The sequence below is a fragment of the Strix uralensis genome, chromosome 2 (genome assembly GCF_047716275.1).
Source record: "Strix uralensis isolate ZFMK-TIS-50842 chromosome 2, bStrUra1, whole genome shotgun sequence".
NCBI classification, from domain to species: Eukaryota; Metazoa; Chordata; class Aves; order Strigiformes; family Strigidae; genus Strix; species Strix uralensis.
In genome coordinates, this window is record NC_133973.1 from 13,206,776 (window position 1) to 13,214,439 (window position 7,664).

The window sequence follows — 7,664 nt, forward strand, 5'->3', positions numbered from 1 at the left end:
TTTAGCATGCCAGTCACTGTTGCTTCCCCTGATACAGCTCAGGCAGAGAGAGTGGGAAATTGTGGCAAAAATACTCTATTATGTTCAAAGAGAGATTGATAGTGCCATTAATAAAGCTAGTGCTAGCAAATAACACCTCTGTATAGAGAGAGACTAGCATTGCCCTTTACAACCATCTGTCCCTTCTTTGTCTCTCTCCCACGCTATCTTTGTGCTTTTTTCTGTAACATCTATTTGAAACACTTTTGCCTTATTGGTTCCCCAGGCTTATGAAAGTCTAGTTCCCTCTCCAAAGAGAATGAATTACACCTTGCTTTAACCCTGCTGTACAGCATAAAAGGTTTGCAGTTTTAAATTTTAGCTTTCTGAGCTCACCTTTGGTAGTCTGAACCGCCGTGAATGATGCACAGGTAGTTTGAATGACACAAACCATGCCTGATGTAAATCTTGCTCATGTGATCAATCCTCTCTTTTCCGCCGAGAGGGGCATCGTAATCAGTGTTGTCACCTGAAGTACCATCCTTAGCATCAGTACGTGCAATGAAGGCATCAGAAGCAGCAGTACATGAAATGAAGGTTGTTTGCAGGTGGTCGTCAAAGGCAGGTCATACTGCTAGCCCCATCACTTCTGATACTGTGACTGTGCTAGTTCCCCCCCGACCCCCAGCCCCATACCTTGGGATTATATACAGTAATACACTTTGGATTCCCTTCCCCCCCCAGTTTCTCAGCCTGTAGAGTGCTTCTGAAATACATTTGTGAGCACGTTTTCTCTGCAACCATGGATGATAAAAAAAACCTATTTCTAACGGAAATGGAAAATCTTGCCTTATCACCCCCTACCCTCTCAGGATCTGCAGCCTAAAGAGACATATTAAATATGCAATGCTGTGAGAAAACTGGAAGAGCTACAGTTATGTAGTTCATTTCATATTTTAAGGATATTCTCTGCCCTTTTAACAGCTAGATGTGAGGCTGTTAATAAACAAATAAAATCCAGGAGAAGCTGAGGTTTAGAGAAAACTAAAACCTATCATGAACTTTGGCTATACATACCCCTGTGCCTCCTATGGATATGTGTCTTTCTTTCCCTTCACTGTTTTTCTCCTGGAATGCAAGAGTGCTTTTAGTTGTTAAGATTTAATTTTTAAAATATTCTTTGGCCCAAGCACATAGAAATGGATCTGAAAGGGAAGCATAAAACTTTGGAAAGGGCTTCCTTGAATTTCTGCTAAACTAGCTACTAGAGTGGCTTTTTGCAGGAACTTATTACCGAGTACAGACCTGCCTGGGAACTGGGACTTTAATTTGTTTTAGAGTATATGTGCACCACCATGCTCAGTATTGTACATCTGGTTATGGTTTTATGTGGCTATCATTGTCATTTCTGAGTCCTTTCTATGTAAAAGAAAACCAGCAAAATCACTAAGTACTTGCAAGATAGGAGAACCATTAGTTGGAAAGAGTTTTGAGCAAGCATGTTTTGACCCTGAAGCCATACAGTTTTAAAAATAGTCTCTCAAGTCTTCCAGGAGATGCAACAATAGCTCTGAGGATCAGACTCTAATGGTTTAACTTCCTGTAGGTGCCTACACACCAATAAGCTACTTGTTATATCACTAGCGATAATTCTCAAGGTCATGGTCATTTGCTGCTCTAATCTTAGTCTGCTTTCTCTATCAAAGTGGGATGACAGCTGTGTGCATGTGTGCTGTGAGTGCGAACTGAATTCAAAACACACTGTACAACATCACATGATTTTCAAGGACAAAGCTGAAGTTAGATCCTCTCCCAGTTTTGCTTTTCACTTAGAAGAAGAAAAAAAAAAAAGTGAAAGTGGGGGTGGGGGTAGTCACAGTTGAGCTTTGTTACCGCTTTATTTATTTTCATTAAAACCATAATACTAACTGCAAATAGCTTTGGAAATGTTTAATTACCTCTTTCATCAAAGGTGTTTGACATGCAAATGAAGGAAGAACCAAAGTGATGTAAAATGCAATTAATGGCTGTTACAAATAAACAGGCATCAGGCTTGGGAGCCTTGGGTGACCTCGACTTTTGGTCTTAGATTAGTACAGGCTTATTATGACATTACAGCATTTTTAAATTTCAATAGATTAACTTGTTCTGTTTGTTTAGGTTTTATGATTTGTTTGAGGTTTGTTCTTGTTGGTATGGTTTGAGATTTATTAGGTGGAAAAGCCTTGGAATGAGAGATGTGATGGAGAGGCATACAATAAGAAGATTTTGCTGTATTTTTTTTTCCTCTTTTAGGTGGAATGGCTGTGATTAAAGGTGGTCAAGTATCACTTAAAAAAGAAAGGTTTCCAAATATCCATTCACATACATTTACTTTACAGAATGTCTGACCCCTTTTCCCTTACCACCACAGATTTATTTCCTAAAAAGCTTTAGTTCCCAGGAAGGAAAGTGTTATAGATACTCCTGCCAACATATATCCATCTGTGAATGCTGGTGTGAATATTTATATGTTTGAATCAGAATGTGGGGAGGGCTGCTTGTGGCCTGGGAGTCATTCAGTCAGGAAGCAGATGGCTTCGTGGCTGAAACGAGCACATGATGCGAGTTACTGGGACCAGTCATGAATGCTTTCTGAGCAATACTCATGATAAATAGTGAATACATTGTGTGGTCTGGAGGAGAAGTATGTTTCTACAAATGAGTTTTTCAGTATCTCTGCATTTGTAAATTGTACTGTTTCATTACATCAGTTGCACTGTCGATATGTAAAGGGGAAGACAACCATGGTTTTTGAATACCTAGCCAGGTGGCAGGTCTGATGCAGCAATATACCCAGTTCCATGTGTGTAATTTTTATTGAGAACTAGGTAGTACACACTTTAGAATTACAAGAAAATAAAAAAATTGGTTTGGCCTGTATTTAATGACAATGCTGCTAGATTATTCCAGCTGTTTCACTAGTTGACTTGTCATGTGCTGTGGCCTCAGAGTCCAGGAGTTCAGTTTTCACAGAGAAATGCTGCCTCAAATGTGGCACTTGTTCTGTTCTGGCATATCTTTATTACCAGTTACGGCAGACTTGACTTTGCTGTTATCAAGGCTTCAAATATTTTGCATCATTCACCTGCATTGTATGGTATGCTTTAACCTCTCCGGGTTTGGACAGCCCCATGCCTATTTCTAGGAACCTTTTAGGTCCATAATAATAAGTAGACTAGTTATCATTACAATATTACTTCTATATGATTATGCTTTTGCTAGAGACTAAGCATAGCATTTTTTCAATCTAATATCAGAACAGACAGTAGACAGAGTTCTCTTTGCTTAGATACATTCACAGGAGCAAATCAGTTCCCTCTTCTGCGAGATCAGCATTGGTGTTCCTGGATCTTAAAATGCAAGCATGTCCTTTAAATAAAATATGGTTTCCTTTGTAGGTGGTCATGAAACTCAATGCATCTTTCACAAATTGAAATTGCATAAACATAAAATTACTGTAAAGGAAGAATTTGGCTGAAGGTGGTATTTTTAGTGAGTATTTTGACTGCTGTGATTGTATTTTCTCATATAATAATAATGATGGTGATTGGAGCTCACTTCCCTTAAGCTGATCTCCATCATTCATTTATCCATAAATTGAGTTTGAATGCAGATTGAGTTCTAGGTGGAGGATTATTTCACACAGCTTTTTCCCTTTTGATCTTTTATTCTGTTGAGCTAGTGGGATGCCCTGCTTCCTTTTCCAAGGTTTCTCCTTCATCTTTGTCTTTAAATAAAGCACAGAAGAATGCTTTGATACTTTCTTTCAACAGAAAAAATTTTTTTCTTAACCTTTATGATACCTTTTAAGTTTAAGATCGAGGGTACTAATGCTCCATTTGCAATATTGTATACAAGGGGAGTGAAACTCTTCTCTGTTTCCTCCAGACAGGCTTGGAGCTTGTATCGCTGGGAGGAAGGTAGATGACAAGAACATACTTGCAAGCCCACAGGCAGAGCATTGAAGCAGCCTCCTTCTCCTCTCTATGTCATCATCCCTTCTAGACAAACAACTGCCCTTGTAGTTTTCCCAGTGTAAAAGACTGTGTTCACCAGATCTACCCAGGATTTATGGCACGGGCTCTTCCTTTAGGATGCCTATTATGTCTCATGCACACAAAAGATTGGAATATTCTCCAAATGATTCTGCGCATACCTCAATTCTCAAGTCCTTCAGTGAATTCTGCCCCAGAGTCAAGCAGAACAAAGAATTGCATTATAAAATGTTGTGTCAAGTGTTGATATTGTCCTTCCACCTCCTGCTCAGAAGAGGGGTAAAAATTGCCATGATGAAGAGGGTCACTCATGCTTGGGAAGAATGCCACAAAGTACTTAAGGCTTTTGTGCATTCAAAATGTTTTGCAGATTGGAGAATCCCCCATGATAATCTGGGAAGGGCTTTGTCACTTCGATTTTGCTCTGAGATGATTTGTCCAGGATTACTCTGTAAAACTGTAACAGAACTGAGATTAGAAAGCTGGATACCTGAGTTCTCACCAGGCAATGTAGGAGGGACCTCAATATTTTCATTCCAGCCAGCTGTAATGATGCCTTTGTGTTGCCCTGAGCTGGCTGCAGTAGAACAGAAAGGTTGCTTTTACTGTTAGATCCTTCCTAGCAAAAAGTCCTTGGTTTATCATCTAGCAGTGGTTTGTCTGTCAAATTGAGTTTTATGGTGTCTGTTCTCAGCTTCTCAGTCCTTTGATGACTTTAAGATATGTATCACACAGGATTTATACCCCTCTTTGTGGAAACTTTGTATTTCTTCACCCTCCATCTATGGCTGTGATCTTGCACCACTGAGCAATCTACAGAACAGGAGCTCCTTGTCTGCATTTTCAATTATTCTGCCTGATGAAACAGGATCCTATTATTTAATGACTTTTCTTTTTCCCCCCTTTAGTTAACTACAGTCTCCAGTATTTTATGAAGCACCCTTCTTTCCCTTTAGGAGTCCTGGATTCCTGGTCTGAAGAGATGTAATCCCACAACCATAACTACTTTATTTTAGCCAGTTTTATATTGGTGTTTCAAGTTAATAAGCAACAACTGGTATAAATCACTGAATACCAATTTCCATGGTACGATGCTGTGCTATTTTATCATAGGAACACCTATGAAGGGACTGTACTGACTGGCAAGAAACACTGCTTTGTCCCAAAAGAGGCATAATCCAGAGGTCTGGATGCCAAACTAGATCTCCTGCATTCTAGATGTCGTATCTTACACAGCCATACATAAAAATGATGATGGTTAGGAATATGCCAACAGTCCTTGATTGTGTCCCAGTTAGAGTGAGTGATTTTTTTTCTTGAGGGTACAGTTTCAGGCTTTCTAGATTGGTTATATACAGCATACTCCTGTCCAATCCCAAACTCTGACTTTTGTTGGTAACCATGAAGCCTATCTTTCTTAAGTAAAATAATGATTTCTTAATGCAATCAGGAAATGATGGATTAGCACTTCAATATGCTATGCCAATCATCTGATGAACTGTGTGGTAACATCATTCCCAAATTGCCCATTTGCTTGGAACACAACTTTAGTCACTGTGTTTCCAAGGAACACATTGCTTTTCTTCCTTTTACTCAAGCTAAAAGTTAAGGGGAGTGTTGGAGAATTTGTTTTGCCTAAGTTGATGTATTGGGTCTGGCTGGGCAGGAGATAACTTTCTTCACAGCAGCTGTATGGTGCTGTGTTTAGGATTTGTGGCTAAACCAGTGTTGATAACCCACCAGTGTTTTGGCTATTGCTAAACAGTGTTTGCAGCTTTCTTTTCCCACTCTAACTCCTCTGCCAGTGAGTAGGCTGGGGGTTGGGACACAGCAGGACCGCTGACCTGAATTGACCAAAGGGATATCCCACATATATTTATGGCATCATGCTCAGTAATAAAAGCTGAGGTAGAGCAAGAAGGCATTGAAGGCTTGTTCTTCCAAGGCGGCCATTGCTCAGAGACTGGCTGGGCATCAGTCTGCTTGTGGTAGGTGGTGAGTGATTGCCTTTGTATCGCGTGTTTATTTCTTCTTTCCTTCAGCTATTAAACTGTCTTTATCTCGACCCATAAGTTTTCTGGCTTTTGATCTTCTTATTTTGTCCCCCATCCCATTGAGCAGGGTGGGGTGAGTTAGAGGCTATGTGGGGGCTTGGCTTCTGGCCAGAGTCGATCCCACAGTTGAAAACTTTTTAATCCTCCTCTACGTGAGAAACTGCCAGCATCACACTCCAAGATGCTCAGCCTGGCTCTCTGGTCAGGTCTGTTCCTTACCCTCCTTTTCCTGTTGCAGGCCAGCCTGATGTTTGTCCTATCTCTTCATCTTTCTGATGGCAAAATCCTGTTCTGCTTCCAGTTTTGAGGAGAGCTGAATGAGCTCTCTATTTACTAGCTACATGGAAATTAGCATTTGCCTAGCTGAATTGGTTGTGGAGTTCTTCAACAAAAGTTTTTAAGGGGCAAAATGTGACTTGTGATAGTATAATGAATAAATTATTGTTGAGTACTGTGGGGGCGTGGTGGTTCCTTGTTGGCATCTTAGAAAGGCTATAGGCTAGAACTTGATAGCAGTACTCCAGCTATATACCATCTGCATTTCTTTTAATGACAGAAATAATCACTGTTTTTCTGCACTGCTGTCAAAATGCGGAGCCAACATGCCGATCTGGGAGTGTGATCTGGAGTTCTGGTCTGGCCACATCAGCTGTGCTTTTCAGCCAATTCCAGCAGCAGATTCTGTAATGTCAGTGAGGTTTGATCCAGGAAAAGTACAGATGTTGCAGTATGTTGCAAGTACTTTGGGAGTTTGAAAGACTCAGTCCAGTCCTTGGACCCTTTTCTATTTGTCTTACGTGACACTTGTGGCAGAGAGCAGAATCAAAAATAGACAATCCAGCCAAAGCAGGGATTTTCCCAATAGAAGCATCCATACAGTTGGTCAGAGCCACTAACAGCTCTTAGCATTTACTCTTCTAACATTTAAACTATCAGAGAGAAAGGATATTCAGCTGCAACAGTGGATCCTTGAACTCAGAGATGAGTGGTTATAGCTGAGGTTAGGGTTCTTAAGGGTCAACAGAGATTTATTAGCAACCTCTTTGCTCACTTTTTTCTCTTAAAGGTACTGACAAGCCACTTCTAGTCTTTATTGACTGAGATGACCTGGTGCAGTTTGCTCTGACAGCCATTGCAGTAGTAAACTTAGAATCCTATGTTGCTATTTCAGGGTGAGGGTATAGATTTTACCTTTCAAGGAGGAGATCAGTCAATGGGAGAGGATATCTCAGGTTGTCTTAGGTAAGTCTTACCCTACATTTGTGAATTGTTGTTTCGGTATTTTCTTTAGTGAGCATCAACAGTTATACATAGATGACTAAAATTCCACTTTATCAGAACTGCTTTAGCAGTTACAGGAAGAAACCAATGTTGTTCCAACATCTAGCCAAACCAGTCAGTTAACTGCATTCCACAAGCTTTACATTAGCACTGGAAAGTTTGCTGTTGTGCTTTCTTAAGACACATGCATATGGGAGTAGAAGAATGAGTAGGGGGTAGCCATAAATCCACCTGTTGCTCTAGTCTTAGCGGTATTAAACCATAGAGAAAGCATCAGTCTGTTCCCTTGCACTTTATTTGTGCTGGGCATGTT